We start from the raw sequence: 22,200 nt of genomic DNA on the forward strand, positions 1-22,200 counted from the left end.
AAGACACCCAATTCACTCCCCTCTTGGGTTGCCTAGTGGGATTTCATTTACCATGCAGCTAATACCATACAAGGGGAATATACATATCTAGAGTGCTATAAATAAACAAAAAGCACATTGAGGATAGCAAAATTACATAAGTTTCATGAGGCACACTATCCTAGGACAAGCAACTCTATCCTATGAAGACAACTAGATCTAGAGGATTTCCTATCGAAGCAAGCCAGTTGTAATCTTTTAAAGAATGTTCATTTTTATTTTCATTTTTATTTTCCCTAATAGCTTGTTAGATGTGTTTTGATGGATTAAGTCCATTTAAATGATTATGTGATTTTCAATGCACATTTCAATTCTTTTCATTTAAAGCCAATTTTATATATCTCTCAATTTTAAGTAAACTTTTAGCTTTTTAGGCATAATCTCATGATCTTGAAGATGTTCATAATTTTAAATAAACTCATGAGATACAAGTTTGAGTGACTCTAGATTTCTCATATAATTAACTCACTCAAACTCTGTAGTGATATATCTTAAAGATACTTAAGTGAAGATATCTATAGATCACACACATAGGCATAATGTATATATATACATCCTTTTAGATTCTATGCCTTTTATTAAAGAGATTTAATGAGTATTACTATTAAATTACTCTCTTTAATGATAGGTTCACATACATTTGTATTTTTCAATTTTTTTAAACCATTTTATATGAACACTATGTAGATCTCATGGATGAAGGGTTATCCCTATCACAACATTCATGATTAGTCTACTATGTTTGGACATAAGGAATCATGACAAACATGAGGTACATGGTCCAAACATCTATTCCTACAACCACAAACCACTTTTAAAACAAAGATAGGCATTAAGCACAATGTAGACACCCACATTTTGCTTTACTTTAACCAACAATAACCTAATATATGTTTTAGGTCATTAATATCTTGATCTGACTTTACGGATCATCAATCGGGACAAAATAAGATAGGGTCACTTCATAGCCCGAACCCTGATTCCATTCCGAGACCTGATTTCCGTAAATCGTTAGATCAATGGCAGATCTTGACCTGGGTCTAACCATCCAAAACCACCTAACCTCTCCTCTCATCCTAACCATCCAAACCTCACCTAACCTCACCTAACCTCTCCTCTCATCCTAACCATCCAAACCTCACCTAACCTCACCTAACCTCACCTAACCACCTAACCTCACCTAACCTTACCTAACCTCACCTAACCTCACCTAACCTCCTATCCCATTCTCCTATAAATACCCTCTCATCCCACCATCCAACAAAGGAGAAGAAAAAAGAACCCCTCTCTTAGAAAATTCATCCCTCTCCCTCATCTCTTCAAGGGTTCGGCCATCCTTGCCGGATCGGGTGATTTTATACGTTGGGTGATATATATCAAAAGCAGTCATTATCAAGCAAGGAATCATCTTCAAGGAATTAACATCAAAGAAAAATCAAACACAAAGTGGGTTTCCAAAGAGGTAGGCATTTATTTCAATTCTATGTAGGGTCTGTTTTCATGCATATCTTTTACTTTAAAAGAAAAACCATGTTAGGAAGCATGTAGGGTCCGTTTTCCCCCTGGTTAGCCTCTGGTTAGACCCTGGTTGCACCCAGGTTCGCTGCTGGTTGCACCCAGGTTCGATGCTGGTTGCACCCTGGTTCCCTACTGATTCGCACCCTGGTTCCCCTGCTGGTTGCACCCTGGTTCCCTACTGGTTGCACCCTGGTTCCCTGCTGGTTGCACCCTGGTTCCCTACTGGTTCGCACCCTGGTTCGATATTGGTTCGCACCCTGGTTCCCTGCTGGTTCGCACTCTGGTTAGACCCTGGTTGCACCCAGGTTCGCTGCTGGTTGCACCCAGGTTCCCTCCTGGTTGCACCCTGGTTCCCCTGCTGGTTCGCACCCTGGTTCCCTGCTGGTTCGCACCCAGGTTCGCTGCTGGTTGCACCCAGGTTCCCTGCTGGTTGCACCCTGGTTCCCCTGCTGGTTCGCACCCTGGTTCCCTGCTGGTTCGCACCCTGGTGCACCCTGGTGCGCACCCTGGTTTGTACCCTGCTTCCTCCTGGTTAGACCATGGCTAGTCTCGGGTTTGCTCCTAACTTAGACCCAACTCACTAAACCCCATACCCATAAGCCTTAAACCCTATAACCGAGTCACATCAACCCAAGCCATACCTTTGTCCACTCACTGAGGCACACCATTTATCCATAAATCTGGTTACATTAAATCTAACCCAGCCAGGCCACCTGCAGCTTAAGTCAAATCGCCCCAATACAATCCAACCAAGTGGGATCCCAACCCAGCTCAACTGAGTCAACTCTAGCCAACCTCCCTAGTCGAGTTGACCCAACTCTCTAGTCGAGTATGCTCAACCTCTTTAACCGATTGGACTCTCCCCTTAGTTGACTCAATCCAATTCCTTAATCAACCCATCCCAATGCAACCGAGTCGCATTCGACCAAGTGGCGGCCTTCCATGTCACAACCGAGTCATTCCCCTATTCTACTAATGCCCGTTTACACCTAATAGAACTTCCTCCCTTTTGCCTAACCAAGCCATATCCCAACACAATCTGAGTCGCATGTCTGAATCCATTTGGCCGAATCTCATAAGCCCGCCCATTTTGAATTCCCAAAATTCAAACCCTTGATGATTCCTATATGCTCAATTCTTTGATGCAAATTCCCAATTCCAAAATCCCATTGCTAAATCAATGTTTCTGAATCTCAAGTCCAATGCTCAAATACAAACCCGATTCCTGATCCAAATACCAATTCTGTTTTCCAAAATCCAAGTAACCTCCCCAGTGGAACTACGTGTGGCTTGATCCCCATCACGGGGTACGTAGGCAATTTGGCACTCCCAAGTTCAGTCGCACCTTTCTCTATCTTTCCCATTCCCTCACACTATTCATCATCTCGATTCATCTCGTGTCTCTCGGAACCATTGGATTATGGTTTCCGTCGTAAGAACCCTTAGAGCCCAATTTAGGAACAATGGTGTCGTATCGTGTTGTGTCCTAAGTTTTAGGGAGTCCTAGAGTTAGGAGTCCAGCCTCATCACGGACGCTTGCTATGTATAGCAACCGTGCCATAGGTCAAGTTACACTAGTCACCCAATCTTTCCCTAGGACAAGCCTAGTAAACTAGGATGTAGGCAAACCTGCATTAGTCTAAGGGACCATTTGCATTTAGATGAGAATCATATAGCATCTTAGATGAAATCTTAAGATAATAAAATCCTCAACTTGAATTAAATAACTTCTCCTAAAACTGTTGAAACAGTCAATCCCGTCTAGGTCGGTGTCCTAGTTGAGTTAGGCATAAGTAGCTTAGCTTAGGTGCACCGAACTACGTCGACTCTGATCCCAGTGAGGCTTGGGTACGTAGGCAGCTTGGATGTCTGATGGCATACCACCCGCGAGTCGGCACCACAAACAAATTGTGGTGTTTTGTATATTAATTTTCTTGTAAATGCTTAATCAAATCACTTAGGACTTTCCATGAAATTAGAATTCTAGGAGAACTTTCACTTAGATTGAATCCAGACAAATTAATAAATCAAGATACACATTTAGGATTCACATTGAAATTAGATCATAGGATGCATGTCACTTAGTTCGCACATTAACATAGAGTTGAATGAGCCATTTAAAATAAATTTAAAAGAGTTAGCTTTTGGAATCGAAGACCGATTATCGGGCAAGAATGGTGCATGTGGTGGATAACTCCCCATACCTTCCATTCTCGTAACCAGGTAGCGAGTCTAGATTTCTGGTTAATTACGGGTCCTAGATCCCACATCTAGGTGGCGACTCTGTCAGTCTCTTTCGTGTGGAATTCGGATTGCCTTAGTGATCCCAAGTTCACAGGAAAGATTAATTCAAATCAATAATAAAATGCACACGCCAATCGCGTGGATACGAGAGACCAAGAGAGAGAGAGCGGCGGCTCGCGCCCCACACCCCTCTCGCGGGATCCGGGTACCACAGTCTGGCGACTCTGCTGGGGATCACCTAACTTCATTAAAATTCCAAAAGATAATTCATTTGAATTTAATTTAACTGGCTCATAAGAACTCTATCTCTTGTATACTTGTCAGATTAGTTTGTCTTGTTTTATTTTCTCATCACATTTTACTCAAACTTAATCTAACAAAACCTGAAGGCATCATAGATCGCGCGAACTTATTGCACACACTTACATCACTTGCATCTAAACTCTTGCATCTCACGTGCACACACGTCCTATTTTAGGAACCCGGAGTGTTATCTAGCATGGTTGACTGGGATTTCATCACCTGGTGCCTCTGTGCTAGAGAAGCATTCCACCCTTAGCCTGGTACCTTTATGGTACGTAAACGGATCTCTTGTTCACGTACTGATACGCCGGACACTGGTACAGTATATCGAGCAGGGATTCGCGCTAAGGGAACTCTTGGCCTTACCCCTAGATTAACCTACACATGCATGTAGTATACGAACACATGTGCATCACGTGTGTGAGCCTAGTTTAGGATATCCTACCCATTGGTGTCTAGATTAGGCCGTGGTCCATCTTCCAATGGTCACGATCGGTCCTTATATACACGAACAAAGTCATGAGTCGAGATTCTCTCTCCACTCCGATAGATTAGGATTAAGGTTGATGCCTTCAGGTAACACTGATAAAATGTGAAAAAAAAAAAATTCCCTTTGGGTTAGGATATAAATCCCATCATTTCCAAAGATCTCATAGGATTAGTCATTCATGATCTATCCGTTGAAAGCAATCTTATGCTATCTCATCTAACCTTTTGATCGTGCGCCTTTCGTTCTTCTGTCATACGATTCGATCGTATCTTCATGCCATCCCCTAACTGGCAGATGCAGAATCTCACAATCTTTCGATTATGCGTTCTCATGATCTGATCATGCCTGGTCCAGATAATCCAATCTTGCTTGTACCCCTGGTCTGTTCCTCCTCTAGGGGCTACCTTTTTCAAGATTATTTTGCTAAGTCCTTCAGAGTTCACTCTCAGAATCCTTGAGCTAGGGGCATTTCCCTATGCGAATCAGTCATCATTGTCCAAAATTGAAAGTATCAGCCATGATGATGTTCAGAACGAACCAGCCTTCGCCGAGCCTTCAACGCCAAACAGTTGCAGCAGTTAAAGTTTTAGTCACTTACTATTTTATGTTGAGTCAGTCATCATGGTCAGTATAATTGTTGAGTCCGGTCTTACAGTTAAAGGTCAATGCCTAGTTCAGGCAAGTTATCTTCTGTTTCCCTTTCTTATTTAGAGTTGTGAATCCTGAGCATGTTCAGGATAGGTCGTCTGATGTAATAGCTTTTCTTTAAATAAAATTTCAGTCAGTTCCAAAAAGTTCACTTGTGTCTGTTCTTAAGTGTGCTTCTGATCTTAAAATAAGACTCCCTCTTCAAATGAGGACAAAATTGACGAAACTCCACTTGAGTCACAGCAATTACTTGAACGAGAGGAGGAGCGCCAATCCCAACCTTTCAAAGATGAAATTGAAATGATAAACACTGGCACTGAAACTTTGATTCAGTGAATGCCGATTGAAAATACATTACCCTCTAAAGAGTGTGAAGAATTGATAAAATTATTTCAAGAATAAGAAGATTGTCTAGAAAAGCTACAACCGATACTAGGGGCAAGACATAGATGGAAAGCTCAAAGAAAATGAAGAAAGTGAGAAGATATATGCTATACAAGGGGCATAGAGTGGAAACAACTTTCATATTTCCAATCAATGACCTTGGTTCTCAAATTCATAACATAAAGCCAACAAATTCAAGATGAAAAGTTCAAGAGCAAACAATGAAAAGTGATCATCAGATATCGAGAGTACGAATCCATAGATGGAGGATGTCAAAGAACAAGTTTCACTCTATGAAAATCAAAAGCACGTATTAGAATCTTGGAAGGAGAAGATCCATTATCTCTTACCTGGAAATGCCGTCAAATTCTGTGAAAAAAAAGAAAAGAAAAAATAAATAAATAATCAGTACCAGAGGGACCCTAGTAACCTAGATCGATTCCCAATTTGAACATCGGAAGGCCTCCTTTGGCCGAATAAATCCCAAAATCAGAACCCAACGTCAAAAGAATACTGGTTTGCAAACCCTTCGAGCCTGAATCAAATTTTCTTGAAAACCCATCAAACTAGGGGCATCCGCCCCGAACTACGCGAGACCTGATCCCTACACTGGGGCACGTAGGCAGCTCGGTTAAACCGAGTTCGGTCGATTCAAAAAAAAAAGAAAAAGAAAAATCAATCGTTCCAGAAAAAAAAAAGAGGGACAAGTTCCAAAAGAAGAGAAGTTAATTGTTCCAGAAAGAAAAGAAAAAAGGAAAAAAATCAATTAACCTTCAAACAATTGATCTTCAAACTAGGGGCATTCGCCTTGACCTACACACGACCTGATTCCTACCTTGGGATATGTAGGCAACCTGTTCACAGGTTCGGTCGAAATCTTTGTTGAACCTTAAGCCATTCTTTGAAAAGCCCTATCCTACCTATAAAGTCCTTCTGGTGTTCAGAACTAATGAGCTAGGTCCCGAGACACAATAAAAAAAAATGATGAATAAGAAAACGAACGGAGTTTGAAGATCTGCTAGACTGAAAACCTGAAAGGGCGGTCTAGGCAAAATTTAAGATCATTCCCCTGCTAAGTTGAAAACCCGAAAGGGCGGCTTAGGCAAAAGCTAAGGGGATAGCCTGCTGGATCGAAAACCTAGAATGGTGGTTCAGGCAAAAGTTAAGGCTAGCGCGGTCCGCCAAGTTAAAAACCCCGAAGAGGTGACTTGGTCACGGTAAGAGAATCATTATAAGAAGGCTACAGCTGGTATCAAGACTGAAGATCAACTGAAGTTCAAGCAAATTCAAGTGATATCCTCAAAACTGGGGGCATTGAAGCTAAGCAATCTTAGGGGGCGTAATTAAATCCTTGAGGCATTACTGTTTTAAGGAAAAAGTCCAGTGTTTACCAATTGAAAAACTATTCCTCGAAAGGATAGACTTACCAAACAAAATATTAACTAAGTCAGAAGCATCACTGTGTTTGTCAGTATAGTCAGTCAATCTTTGTTATTCTAAGTTCACTCCTTCAGGGCTGCTCAATCCTTTGAGTAGTGCCTTTCATCTAAGTTTTCTCTTTAGAAAGAGTCAATCGTCGTTCCTATGTCCAAATGATGTAACTGTCTTGGTGAAGGAGGCCCGGCCTAGGCAGCTCCCTGCAATTATACCTGAAAGGGTTCGAGAATCTAGTCAAACAGCTACATTTCAAAGAAGATCAACTCAGAAGAGTTCAGAAGTAGAAACATCAGAAAGCCCAGCTTCCGTAAAAAGATCATACCCCAGGAAGGCACCTTAAGCTTGGAAGAGCCCCAGATGCAATGGTGGTTGAGCCAATTTCTCAGAAAGATGAACCATTAAAATTCAGAATTTCCTTCCGGTTAGTTAAATACTATCCTGGTCAAGAAATGTTCATCTAAGCACCTGTCAAAAAACAGATCCCGCTTTTCCATGTTAGAGAGCCGTTGTTCTAAATTACCAATTTCAAGTATCTTGTTCAAGGTTTCAGTTATCAAAATCCCCAGAAGACAAGACCAACAGTCTCATTGAGAAAAATCTTGTTGAAGTTTCATAAAAGTGTTCCTAATCCATTCTTGTTACTAATGGTTCTTCGTTCATAAGGTCGGTCGTCTCATCATTCGTCAAAGTCTTGGTTTCCAATATCTTTACTGGGCACGATCTATAATGTCCCCGATTTCATTGAGTTCAAAAAAAAAAAAAAAAAAAAAAATCCAAAATTCATCAAATCCAATCCCCGATTCAAACAAATCCAATCTTACGTCAAATTCAAGTTCATGAAAAATCTCATGTCCTCTTTGAGCCCTTTTGTGAAAGGTGCCTCATTTCTCGAGTCCATTTGTGAATGGTCTCGTCTTCTCCTTGAACCCGTTTGTGAACAGGTTTCTCATTCTCTGAGTCCATTTGTGAATGCTCTAATGTCCTCTTTGAGCCCGTTTGTGAACGGTGCCTCTGTTCTCGAGGCCATTTGTGAATGGTCTCATCTTCTCCTTGAGCCCGTTTGCGGACGGTACCTCATTTTCCAAAAATAAAAAAATTTATCAAATCCAAATCCTTAATTAAAAAAAAAAAAAAATAAAAAAATAAAAAAAATCCAATCCTACGTCAAATTCAAGTTCATAAAAAATCTCTAAATTCTTCGAGCCCGTTTGTGAACGGGGCCTCATTTCTCAAGTCCATTTGTGAATGGTCTCGTCTTCTCCTTGAACCCGTTTGTGAACGGTGTCTCATTCTCTGAGTCCATTTGTGAATGGTCTCATCTTCTCCTTGAGCCCGTTTGTGAACGGTGCCTCATTTTCTGAGTCCATTTGTGAATGGTCTCGTGTCCTCTTTGAGCCCGTTTGTGAACGGTGCCTCATTTCTCGAGTCCATTTGTGAATGGTCTTGTCTTCTCCTTGAGCCCGTTTGTGAACGGTGCCTCATTTCTCGAATCCATTTGTGAATGGTCTCGTCTTCTCCTTGAGCCCGTTTGTGAATGGTGCCTCATTTCTCGAGTCCATTTGTGAATGGTCTTGTCTTATCCTTGAGCCCATTTGTGAATGGCGCCTCTTTTCTTGAATCCATTTGTGAATGGTATCGTCCTCCTTGAGCCCGTTTGTGAATGGTGCCTCATTTCTCGAGTCCATTTGTGAATGGTCTTGTCTTCTCCTTGAGCCCGTTTGTGAACGGTGCCTCTTTTCTTCGAGTCCATACAACTATGGTCTCTTATCCTCTTTGAACATCATACATCTATGATGTCTCATTTCCTTGGAATCCGTACAAATACGGTATTTCATTCTCTTCGAGTCCATACAACTATGGTCTCTTATCCCCTTTGAACATCATACAACTATGATGTCTCATTTCCTTGGAATCCTTACAAATACGGTATTTCATTCTCTTCGAGTCCATACAACTATGGTCTCTTATACCCTTTGAACATCATACAACTATGATGTCTCATTTCCTTGGAATCCGTACAAATACGGTATTTCATTCTCTTCGAGTCCATACAACTATGGTCTCTTATCCCCTTTGAACATCATACAACTATGATGTCTCATTTCCTTGGAATCCGTACAAATACGGTATTTCATTCTCTTCAAGTCCATACAACTATGGTCTCTTATCCTCTTTGAACATCATACAACTATGATGTCTCATTTCCTTGGAATCCGTACAAATACGGTATTTCATTCTCTTCGAGTCCATACAACTTTGATCTCTTATCCCCTTTGAACATCATACAACTATGATGTCTCATTTCCTTGGAATCCTTACAAATACGGTATTTCATTCTCTTCGAGTCCATACAACTATGGTCTCTTATACCCTTTGAACATCATACAACTATGATGTCTCATTTCCTTGGAATCCGTACAAATACGGTATTTCATTCTCTTCGAGTCCATACAACTATGGTCTCTTATACCCTTTGAACATCATACAACTATGATGTCTCATTTCCTTGGAATCCGTACAAATACGGTATTTCATTCTCTTCGAGTCCATACAACTATGGTCTCTTATCCCCTTTGAACATCATACAACTATGATGTCTCATTTCCTTGGAATCCGTACAAATACGGTATTTCATTCTCTTCAAGTCCATACAACAATGATCTCTTATACCCTTTGAACATCATACAACTATGATGTCTCATTTCCTTGGAATCCGTATAAATACGGTATTTTATCTTGCCAAAGCCCATTCAAAAATGATGCTGCATTTTCATTAAGAATCTTTCAAAAGTCATCCATTATTCTCTCTGAGACCATTTGAAAATGACGTCTCATTTCCTCTGAAGCTGTTCAAAAGCGATATTCCTTTCCCTCCGAAAATCCATTTGAAAATGGTATCCCATTTCTCTCGTTGCCAGCGGCACCGCAACGGGTTTGTTTTATTGCATTCCAATTCTAGGATTTCATCTAAGGTCTTGCATTATATTAGGTTGCATTGTGTTTAGGGGGTTCCTTTGTCGATTAAAGTTACGCAAAATGGTTCTGTCATTTTAACTTTGGTATTCGATGACTACGTCGTCTCTACCAAAGAGGGGCATCTGTAGACACCCACATTTTGCTTTACTTTAACCAACAATAACCTAATATATGTTTTAGGTCATTAATATCTTGATCTGACTTTACGGATCATCAATCGGGACAAAATAAGATAGGGTCACTTCATAGCCCGAACCCTGATTCCATTCCGAGACCCGATTTCCGTAAATCGTTAGATCAATGGCAGATCTTGACCTGGGTCTAACCATCCAAAACCACCTAACCTCTCCTCTCATCCTAACCATCCAAACCTCACTTAACCTCACCTAACCTCTCCTCTCATCCTAACCATCCAAACCTCACCTAACCTCACCTAACCTCACCTAACCACCTAACCTCACCTAACCTTACCTAACCTCACCTAACCTCACCTAACCTCCTATCCCATTCTCCTATAAATACCCTCTCATCCCACCATCCAACAAAGGAGAAGAAAAAAGAACCCCTCTCTTAGAAAATTCATCCCTCTCCCTCATCTCTTCAAGGGTTCGGCCATCCTTGCCGGATCGGGTGATTTTATACGTTGGGTGATATATATCAAAAGCAGTCATTATCAAGCAAGGAATCATCTTCAAGGAATTAACATCAAAGAAAAATCAAACACAAAGTGGGTTTCCAAAGAGGTAGGCATTTATTTCAATTCTATGTAGGGTCTGTTTTCATGCATATCTTTTACTTTAAAAGAAAAACCATGTTAGGAAGCATGTAGGGTCCGTTTTCCCCCTGGTTAGCCTCTGGTTAGACCCTGGTTGCACCCAGGTTCGCTGCTGGTTGCACCCAGGTTCGATGCTGGTTGCACCCTGGTTCCCTACTGATTCGCACCCTGGTTCCCCTACTGGTTGCACCCTGGTTCCCTACTGGTTGCACCCTGGTTCCCTGCTGGTTGCACCCTGGTTCCCTACTGGTTCGCACCCTGGTTCGATATTGGTTCGCACCCTGGTTCCCTGCTGGTTCGCACTCTGGTTAGACCCTGGTTGCACCCAGGTTCGCTGCTGGTTGCACCCAGGTTCCCTCCTGGTTGCACCCTGGTTCCCCTGCTGGTTCGCACCCTGGTTCCCTGCTGGTTCGCACCCAGGTTCGCTGCTGGTTGCACCCAGGTTCCCTGCTGGTTGCACCCTGGTTCCCCTGCTGGTTCGCACCCTGGTTCCCTGCTGGTTCGCACCCTGGTGCACCCTGGTGCGCACCCTGGTTTGTACCCTGCTTCCTCCTGGTTAGACCATGGCTAGTCTCGGGTTTGCTCCTAACTTAGACCCAACTCACTAAACCCCATACCCATAAGCCTTAAACCCTATAACCGAGTCACATCAACCCAAGCCATACCTTTGTCCACTCACTGAGGCACACCATTTATCCATAAATCTGGTTACATTAAATCTAACCCAGCCAGGCCACCTGCAGCTTAAGTCAAATCGCCCCAATACAATCCAACCAAGTGGGATCCCAACCCAGCTCAACTGAGTCAACTCTAGCCAACCTCCCTAGTCGAGTTGACCCAACTCTCTAGTCGAGTATGCTCAACCTCTTTAACCGATTGGACTCTCCCCTTAGTTGACTCAATCCAATTCCTTAATCAACCCATCCCAATGCAACCGAGTCGCATTCGACCAAGTGGCGGCCTTCCATGTCACAACCGAGTCATTCCCCTATTCTACTAATGCCCGTTTACACCTAATAGAACTTCCTCCCTTTTGCCTAACCAAGCCATATCCCAACACAATCTGAGTCGCATGTCTGAATCCATTTGGCCGAATCTCATAAGCCCGCCCATTTTGAATTCCCAAAATTCAAACCCTTGATGATTCCTATATGCTCAATTCTTTGATGCAAATTCCCAATTCCAAAATCCCATTGCTAAATCAATGTTTCTGAATCTCAAGTCCAATGCTCAAATACAAACCCGATTCCTGATCCAAATACCAATTCTGTTTTCCAAAATCCAAGTAACCTCCCCAGTGGAACTACGTGTGGCTTGATCCCCATCACGGGGTACGTAGGCAATTTGGCACTCCCAAGTTCAGTCGCACCTTTCTCTATCTTTCCCATTCCCTCACACTATTCATCATCTCGATTCATCTCGTGTCTCTCGGAACCATTGGATTATGGTTTCCGTCGTAAGAACCCTTAGAGCCCAATTTAGGAACAATGGTGTCGTATCGTGTTGTGTCCTAAGTTTTAGGGAGTCCTAGAGTTAGGAGTCCAGCCTCATCACGGACGCTTGCTATGTATAGCAACCGTGCCATAGGTCAAGTTACACTAGTCACCCAATCTTTCCCTAGGACAAGCCTAGTAAACTAGGATGTAGGCAAACCTGCATTAGTCTAAGGGACCATTTGCATTTAGATGAGAATCATATAGCATCTTAGATGAAATCTTAAGATAATAAAATCCTCAACTTGAATTAAATAACTTCTCCTAAAACTGTTGAAACAGTCAATCCCGTCTAGGTCGGTGTCCTAGTTGAGTTAGGCATAAGTAGCTTAGCTTAGGTGCACCGAACTACGTCGACTCTGATCCCAGTGAGGCTTGGGTACGTAGGCAGCTTGGATGTCTGATGGCATACCACCCGCGAGTCGGCACCACAAACAAATTGTGGTGTTTTGTATATTAATTTTCTTGTAAATGCTTAATCAAATCACTTAGGACTTTCCATGAAATTAGAATTCTAGGAGAACTTTCACTTAGATTGAATCCAGACAAATTAATAAATCAAGATACACATTTAGGATTCACATTGAAATTAGATCATAGGATGCATGTCACTTAGTTCGCACATTAACATAGAGTTGAATGAGCCATTTAAAATAAATTTAAAAGAGTTAGCTTTTGGAATCGAAGACCGATTATCGGGCAAGAATGGTGCATGTGGTGGATAACTCCCCATACCTTCCATTCTCGTAACCAGGTAGCGAGTCTAGATTTCTGGTTAATTACGGGTCCTAGATCCCACATCTAGGTGGCGACTCTGTCAGTCTCTTTCGTGTGGAATTCGGATTGCCTTAGTGATCCCAAGTTCACAGGAAAGATTAATTCAAATCAATAATAAAATGCACACGCCAATCGCGTGGATACGAGAGACCAAGAGAGAGAGAGCGGCGGCTCGCGCCCCACACCCCTCTCGCGGGATCCGGGTACCACACACAAAGTACATAAGTTCTTAGAAAACCAAGATGTGTGGGAGACATATGTTCCCATCACAAAGCATTTTATACCAACCACCATGTAAGTGCCCAATCAATGATACTAGATTCTTATGACATTTTTAATTTTACTCAAATGAGTATCATATATTGAATCTAGACTCATTTTCAACTTCCCTAAATAATATATTCTTATATGAACTTAGGGAATGATCAAAGGATTTTGATAATATCAAGTGATAAACACCTTCGACACATGCATTCCAAAATGAACTACCATGACTTGATAATTTCATCTAAATTTCAAGGTTCATCTTAGTCATGCGAGGATATACATTTTAAGCTTTTGGAATACATCTACTTTAACCCATTAAGATTTCTTGTACATTTAATGACAATCATCAAGCACACAAGAATGGGTTAGAAGGACAACTAGGTGCATAGTAATAGATATATTTACTCACCTAGGGCACAAGAGATGTCTAAGAAAGGATTTGAGTGGATTTTCTTAGATATGGCTTTTAACCTCTTCATTTTCGTATAAATAATATACTAAACAAGTTAAGTATTCTAAGATCTAGCAAATGCCAAATTTGTCCAAGATAGAGTTCAAAAATAAAAAGAATGTACTTGATAGTTTAGGTTGAACTCATGGGCTAATGGTGTGGTTGATTCTCATGTAAGCACAAACATGGATTTCACATTGAATTTTCTAATGTGGATTTTCTTTGTGGATGAGTACTAAGTGCATAGTAATGTGATTTTGCACTTAAATGGATTTTTCTAAAAGATATGATCATTAAAGCTCAAATATAATCCAAAAAAAATATAACATTATTTTCTTTATAGACTATAGAAAATAAATGATATGATCACTAAGCTCCTATGAATATAGATACATTCAAGTTAAAATTTCATACTTATGAATATCTTTATTCATGAATAACAAGATATGTCATTTAAGTGCAAGTATTCTAGATACAAGGAATGCCAACATTAAAATGTAGTATCCAGAGAGAATGTATATGATATATCAATTAAGTTCATGTAATCTAGATACAAAGATATTAATCATGAAATGAAGTATCTAGAATGAAAAATTCATATGATATAACTATGAAGCACAACCCCTTATATTAACATATCAATGAATAGTTTGAATGGGGGATTTTGGAATCCAAATTGCTTTGGTTCCACTCAAGTTTGTTTGCGGGAGTATATCTTTTCTTATCCAAACAAACTTGTTAGATTTCACAAATCTAAGCTTACACTTATATTTGTGATGTACAAATCTACCACAATAAGTACAAGAATGATATTTGGTAGATGAGGAACAAATAGAATCATAAGATTTTGAAATTAAACAAATATGTTTATCTTTTTCTTCTTGAAGTCTTTGATTCTTTAATGAGAGTTCTTCTTTTTCTAATTTAATCTCATTCAATTGAATTTCAAAACATTCTTTTTGATGAGATAAATTAGTTTTTAATTGTTCTTCATTTTCACAAAGATGTTTATGTTTTTTATTTAAATCAATGTTTGTGTTTGTAAAGTTTTTATTTTCTTTTTCAAAGGCACTTGATCTTTGAATTAAGTCATTATTTTTATTTATCAAAATTTTGCTCAATTGACTTAATTTTTCATTTCTTTTCAAACTTTCATTTATTTTCGATTTCAAATTTGAAATTTTAAATTCCAAATCGAAAATTGAATGTTTGAAAGAATTTTCTTTTGCAAAATTTTTTTTGTGAAGTCTTTTTTTATCCAAAAATTTTATCATTTGAAAAGAGACAACCATTTTTCTCAAAAATATTTTCTAATGAAGTCCAAATATCTTTTGCATTGATGCAATTTGAAATTTTATCCAAAATGTTTGGAGTTAATCAACAACACAATAAAATCATTGCCTTTAAGTTCAAGAAAAATAGTTTTAAATCATTTTTAGTGCATTTTCTTGATAAGAAAAACCCATCTTCAATGGCATCTAAGATGTCATAATCTATGGATTTGAGATAGGCTAATATTTACAATTTTCAAGCTCCATAATTCGTTCCATCAAGGAATGGAGGAATTAGAGTGGATCGGCCTCTCTCAAAATCCATTTGGATTGTTACTTAATCTTTTCTCTTGTAGATTTTTAAAATTAAAAATATATTTAAGAGCCTTAGCTCTGATACCAAATGAAATGCAAGTGTGACAACCCAAGAGGGGGGTGAATTGGTCAATTAAAAATTCTTGGGCTTAATTAGATGGAAGATTAAAAGTTAATTCATTAATTAAGCTCAAGTTAATATTCTAACCCTTATTCAAATAAGCATAGTAATTAAAGCTAGCGTTTAGATATTACAATCATGTGCATTTACTAACCCTTGTTCAATTAAAGGCATTAATACAATTTAGGGTTAGAGTTTACCAATCACCACACGTGCAATGGAAGGAGAAGAAGAGTCATCCACAAGGAACATAAGATTTTTATAGTGGTTCAGTCTATCAACAAGACCTACTCCACTCTTCCAAGTTTAGCTCATTGGGTACTCCACTAATGGTGAGATTTCAAGCCTAATCTCCAAGCTTTACAACCATCTTCTCCAACTCTAAAGGGGACAAACCCTTTCTGAACGAAGCCTTGCGAGGGGACACACCCTCTTACAATATTTTCACCTTTGTTAACGGGCCGAAGAGTAGACCCTCTTACAATCAAGCTTCTCCTTAAGGCCGAAGCGAAAATCCCACTCAAAACTCCATGATTCACCTTTCTTAACGGGCCGAATCAGAGACCCTCAATACAAATGAAGAACAAAGAAATGTGAAAAACTCTCAATGCCTCTTAATAGGCGGGTTACAAAGTTAATAGCTCACAATCACTCCAAAGAAATATACAAATGTAAAGCCTATGGAGTACCAATTGATAAAATGTGGAAATACAAGCTCAAAGAGGTTTTGCTTTTGATTTGAAAAGTTGAAGCTCAAAAAGATAGGATTTGATCTTTCAAAAATGTTCAAAAGCTTATTTAGATATGTTTAGATAGTGTATATATAGTGTATTTGAAAATATGACTGTTTTGGGGTAAAACTGTAAAACACTGGGTTGAAAAAGTCAACCTGCAAGAGCCCCAACGACTAGTTTACAAGACCGCGGCAGTCGACCGGGCTACGGCGGTCGCTCGCCCCTATCGGGTGCACTTTTTTATTTTCAAATTTCTTACCGTCACTGTCGACCGGCCCCATGGCGGTCGCCCGACGAGGGCTATGTGTTTGCTCAACAATTCAACTAACAAAACATATCCCGATCGACTGGCCCTTGGCGGTCGCCTCCCCCCCCCCCCCCCAAACCCATGACGGATTGTTCCTGGCTTTCCAGGAACACCTTCGAGGTCGCCCGGATCACCCCGGTCGACCTGCCCGCCAATATCCGGCAAGTGCTGGATTTCCAGCTACCTTGCTGCGGTCGCCGGGACACCCTGGTCGACCGGCCCTGTATAAAATTCTTTTTCTACTTTAAAAGTTCAAGGGCTTTTGGGCCATAGTCTTTGGGCTTAAGTCCTAGGTTTTCAACCACATTTTTAGGTGTGTGTATGGTTTTCAAAGATATAAAAAGTTAAGTTTGAAAACCTATTGAAAGTGCATTCTACATAAACTCAAGAGGACTCTAAATACATTCTAAAAATGAATACCATTGAGTCTTCTTGGAATGTATCAGCTCCTTTGCACTTTCTTGGACTTCTTCGGCTTATGAGTGAACATCTTGAACTTTGTCTTGGCTTTTGTGACTCCTTCCAATCTTCAATGCATGTTGTGAGGTACATAAGGTGTCACCAAGGCATGTTCAACTCCAAGCTCCTTCTTGACACTTGCTAGGAACTTGTGGGATCTTCATATTCGAGCTTCTTGACTTGAACATCTTCAAATGAAGATGTCTTGCAGGCTCTTGGTTCCTTTACTTCTTGATCCACAAGTCATATGTTGAAATGAGTTGTGTAATGGCGATTATGGCATGAAAATCTTGTATATATGTGGGACCCGATCCCGCGAGAGGGGGTGGGGCGCGAGCCGCCACGCCTTCTCTTGGTCTCTCGTACCCACGCGATTGGTGTGTACATTTTTATTATTGATTTTAATTCATCTTTTATGTGAACTTGGGATCACTAAGGCAATCCGAATTCCACACAAAAGAGACTGACAGAGTCGCCACCTAGATGTGGGATCTAGGACCCGAAATTAACCAGAAATCTAGACTCGCTACCTGGTTACGAGAATGGAAGGTATGGGGAGTTATCCACCACATGCACCATTCCTGCCCAATAATCGATCTTCGATTCCAAAAGCTAACTCTTTTAAATTTATTTTAAATGGCTCATTCAACTCTCTGTTAATGTGCGAACTATGTGACATGCATCCTATGATCTAATTTCATTGTGGATCCTAAATGTGTATCTTGATTCCTTAATTTGTTTGAATTCAATCTAGGTGCAAGTTCTCCTAAGATTCTAATTTCATGGAAAATCCTAAGTGATTTAAATAAGAATGTACAAGAAAATTAATGTACAAAACCCCACAATTTGTTGTGGAGCCGACTCGCGGTTGGTATGCCATCAGACATCCAAGCTGCCTACGTACCCAAGCCTCACTGGGATCAGAGTCGACGTAGTTCGGTGCACCTAAGCTAAGCTACTTATGCCTAACTCAACTAAGACACCGACCTAGACGGGATTGACTATTTCAACAGTTTTAAGAGAAGTTATTTAATTCAAGTTGAGAATTTTATTATCTTAGGATTTCATCTAGGATGTTATATGATCCTATCTAAATGCAAATTGTTCCTTAGACTAATGCAGGTTAGCCTACATCCTAGTTTACTAGGCTTGTCCTAGGGAAAGATGGGGTGACTAGTGTAACTAGACCTATGGCACGGTTGCTATCCATAGCAACCGTCCGTGATGAGGCTGGACTCCTAACTCTAGGACTCCCTAAAACCTAAGACTCCCTAAAACTTAGGACAAGACACGACACTAGTGTTCCTAAATTGGGCTCTAATGGTTCTTATATCGGAAACCATAATCTAATGGTTTCGAAAGACACAAGACGAATCGATTTAAGCTCTTGAAGTTAGTTAATTTCAGATTTCAAGGATTTTCGGTTTATGGACATTTAAGGATTACCAATGGTTCTAGGGTTCACCAATTTCGGCCCAGAATGGCATCCAAGGAAGGGAATCATGCGCTCTTCCCTTGTGCAATTTAATACTTAGGTTGTAGCATCTTATTGCCTGGCATATCTCAGGATTTCCGTGGACAGTAACCTCGGAGCCAACAACATGCTATAGCTTAAATATTCAAATTGTCAAAGATCGGTTGCAATTGGGATACGATTATGGATGCACTGGTCATTTTTCCAGGGAAATCTAAAGATCCTAAGATTTCTGTTTCAATGGATTGAGGAGTGAATGTGTGACAAAAATTTAAGGTTCTTCAGAAATTTTGATAATGATTTTTAATTAATTTCGAATTTTCAATGGAATTTATCAATTTTAAACATATGAGTGATTTTAGAAGTGAAATTATTGCAAACGAATTGGAAATGAATCAAAATTTCTACAGCAGCAAGATGAGAATGCATGTAGCTTACTGGATGAATTTTGCATATTTTTACATTAAGCTCATATTTAATTTTGATTTAACAATAATAAGACCAGATTGCAAAAATAACACAGAAACTACTAGAAATAGAAATCTAAATTCAATGAAATTTCTACAGTAGTAAGATATAAGCAACAATAGCTTGCTGTGATATGTTCATGAATTTTAAAAACTATTTACTATCAGTTTCGGATTTTTTAATTTTCAGACTAGATTATGAATTAACACTACATCCCATATGAAACAAGATCTAAATCACTTGAAACTTTTACAGAAACTATAAATATGGAATATAAGACTATTGTAAAAATTTTGAGAATTTTATCTTTGATCTGATGTCTGTAAAAATTCTCCCAAAATCTGATAATTTTCAAAGAAAGCATAAAATAATATGCCAAACTAAATCCACAAATTCTCAAAAATCCATGGTAGAATGTACCAGTATCAAATTAGTTTCTCACGAAATTTCATTAATTTTCAAATCCGTTTAGTATATAATTTATTTTTCTTCGTCAAAAAGATATTTTTGAAGAGTTTTCTATTTTTTAAAACACGATTTTCGAGAAAATTACGACTCCGGAAAACGTCATTTGAAATTGTTCTGATGTGATGAACACAAGAAAATTTTAAAATTCAAAAAAATAGATCATCCTGAGATGGCTATTTCTTCGAATTTCGTAATTTCTCAGCCATTATTTTAAATAAAATTCCACTCTCCACTCAAATTTTTGAAATCCTTTGATCCAATGTCCGATCCGATCCGATGGTTATTTTAATCTATTTGAATAGATCAGCGCATTAAATTTCGAGACAAATTGGAATTGAAACACTCATATAGATCATGATTTTGAACACACACATATAATATTGAATTAAATTCAATTAAATGCTAAAAATCATGCTAAAACATAAAAAAATACCAAATAATCCTGGAAAAATCTGAGAATAGTGCACCTACCTGTGATGGAGATTTTGGGTATCCTTTAAATAGGACAAGATTTGAAGGCGGGGATATGAAGGATTTCTCTAGTAGTTTTCTTTGAGTCTTATTCATCTTCTTTTTTTTTCTCCTCTCCTTTGAAAGAAGAGAGCATGGGTATTTATAGGTGAGGGATGAGCCAAGTTGTCATCTTTAGGGCCTAAAGGTGTAGGGTGGAGATTGAGTGATGGAAAAAGGAAGGGGAAAGAATGGCCAAGATCGGATTTTTCTAGAATATTCTCCCTCTTCTTTGGCATCTTCCATTTAAGCCATGGCTATGTTCAAAATGGCAGGCACTTATGCGGCCAGGATCAAGTACTAAAAATTTAGGAACAATTCAAGGTCCAAGATGATGCCATTTGTCCTTGGAATCTTTGTAGATTTTGGAAGCAAATTTCAAGGCAAAGGAAATGTCCAATTTGGTTGCCTTTGTAGAGAATGGCAACGATTTGGACGGTTGCGATTAACTGCAATCTCCATGTGATCGAAAGAACGGGCGAGATCGGGTCTCCAAATATCCTGAAATCTTTGCAATGATATGGAATAAGATTGGGTGGTTGAGATCAATTTTGATCGAAAGAATGGACGAGATGATGTCTCCAAATCTCCTAGAATCTTGTAAAAGATTTTTCAAATATTTTGAATGTAAAAATTGAAAAATGCGGTTTTCAGGAGATTTTGAAGTCCGATTTCGATAATTCTTTCGCCATTAAAATCGTTGATTTTTCCTCTTTCATTTAAGCCCAATATTGCCATAGAAATATTATTTTCAGAATTTTTGACCAATGCGAGCCGTCGGTTTTTAACAGCGAATCGTTTTTCCAACCGTTGATCAAATTGACAATTCGATTGGTCCAACCAACTTGATCAATTTTTGATGAATGATCCTAACCTTTGAAATATGAATTTTGTCAACAATTAAAGTACTGAAAGCATCGTTGTTGATAATTTGGTTAAATTATTTCGACGGCTCTTGTTCACCCACATTGATCCGTGATTTTTCACTGGGTTTTTGCTTAATTAAGTGACACAATGCTTAATCTGAATTTGAGATTAACCTTGATCGATCTTATTTTGACTAAATGATCACAAATTCTTGGTAAGGAAAGACACCCGGGTCAAGATCTGCCCTTGGTCTAACGATTTACGGAAATCGGGTCTCGGAATGGAATCAGGTCCCGGGCTGTGAAGTGATCGTAGCTTATTTTGTCCCGATTGAAGATCCGTAAAGTCAGATCGAGACATAATGACATAAAACATATAAATCCATGATAGAGGGGCTCTCACATGAATTTAACACACTAAATTCACCAATCAGGGTATTTTTCAATTTTTCGGATCTAATCATCTCAACAGGTACATCTCTTTATCATTTTGGTTTTTCAGAAAATTTGATGATACATATTTTACCAATGAAATTCTACGGATCAATATATTAGGTTATTATTGGTTAAAGTGTAGCAAAATGAGGGTGTCTACAATATAACACAACACCTCAAAGCAACACATTAGTCCATAAATGCTAATCAATTTGAGTTTGCTAGCATCAAAACAACAAGGAAAAGGTAAATGTTTGAACCCATGGGAACCCTTGGGCTTACATACTCCATTAGGCTATCAATTATAATCTTATTTGGAGTTTGTTCACAATCCAAACTTCTGTATTAGGCTATTTTAGAACCAAGGCTTGTTTTTCTTTCTTTCTTCTTCTTCTACATTGTATCTTAAGATAGAGGATCTTCGATTCGGCCCAGTAAGAAAGGTGAGTCTGAGGGCTTCTGATTCGGCCCGATAAGAGTGGAGAATCCGTTGTAACCGAGGGCTCATTGATCCGGACAGTTAAGAGTGGAGGATCATTTAGTGAAGCTTCAAGGAGGTCTTGAAGAGTGGACGTAGGGTGTAGTCCTAAACCACTATATAATCATTGTGTACCTCCTATTGTCTCTTCCTCACTCTATCTCTCTCCCATATGGTGTTTTGGTAAGATCTTTCCTTCCTTTTTTTAAAATGCGGTAAGATCTTTCCTTTACTCTTTTAAAGTGCAATATAAATTGAACAAGGGATAGATTAAAGTTTTAATTCTGCAATAATCTTATAAAAGACCAATTCCCCCCCTCTTTGTGTGCCATATGGGATTTCAAGATCCAATGGATTCGTATCGACTAAAAGAATCCACCAAACCCGATTTCACGATCCGAATTCAAACATACGATTTTAAGAAAAATCACGAAAGATCCTAATTCGATTCTCCAAAAACTCAAATTTCCTGATCTTGAGTTCGTCGGAATT

The 22,200-nt window shown here is 39.2% G+C and overlaps 1 long non-coding RNA gene across 1 annotated transcript; it reads left to right on the forward strand.

Moving 5' to 3' along the window:
* The first annotated feature begins 1,097 nt into the window (after positions 1–1,097).
* LOC143856805 (uncharacterized) lies at positions 1,098–7,907 on the forward strand. Its single transcript, XR_013238368.1, has 2 exons — positions 1,098–1,501; positions 4,889–7,907. It is a non-coding gene; the product is annotated as an uncharacterized LOC143856805 (long non-coding RNA).
* Positions 7,908–22,200: the final 14,293 nt, after the last annotated feature.

Source organism: Tasmannia lanceolata, unplaced genomic scaffold, assembly GCF_043159265.1.
Source record: "Tasmannia lanceolata isolate RefF3 unplaced genomic scaffold, GAP_Taslan_0.1 ptg000023l, whole genome shotgun sequence".
NCBI lineage: Eukaryota > Viridiplantae > Streptophyta > Magnoliopsida > Canellales > Winteraceae > Tasmannia > Tasmannia lanceolata.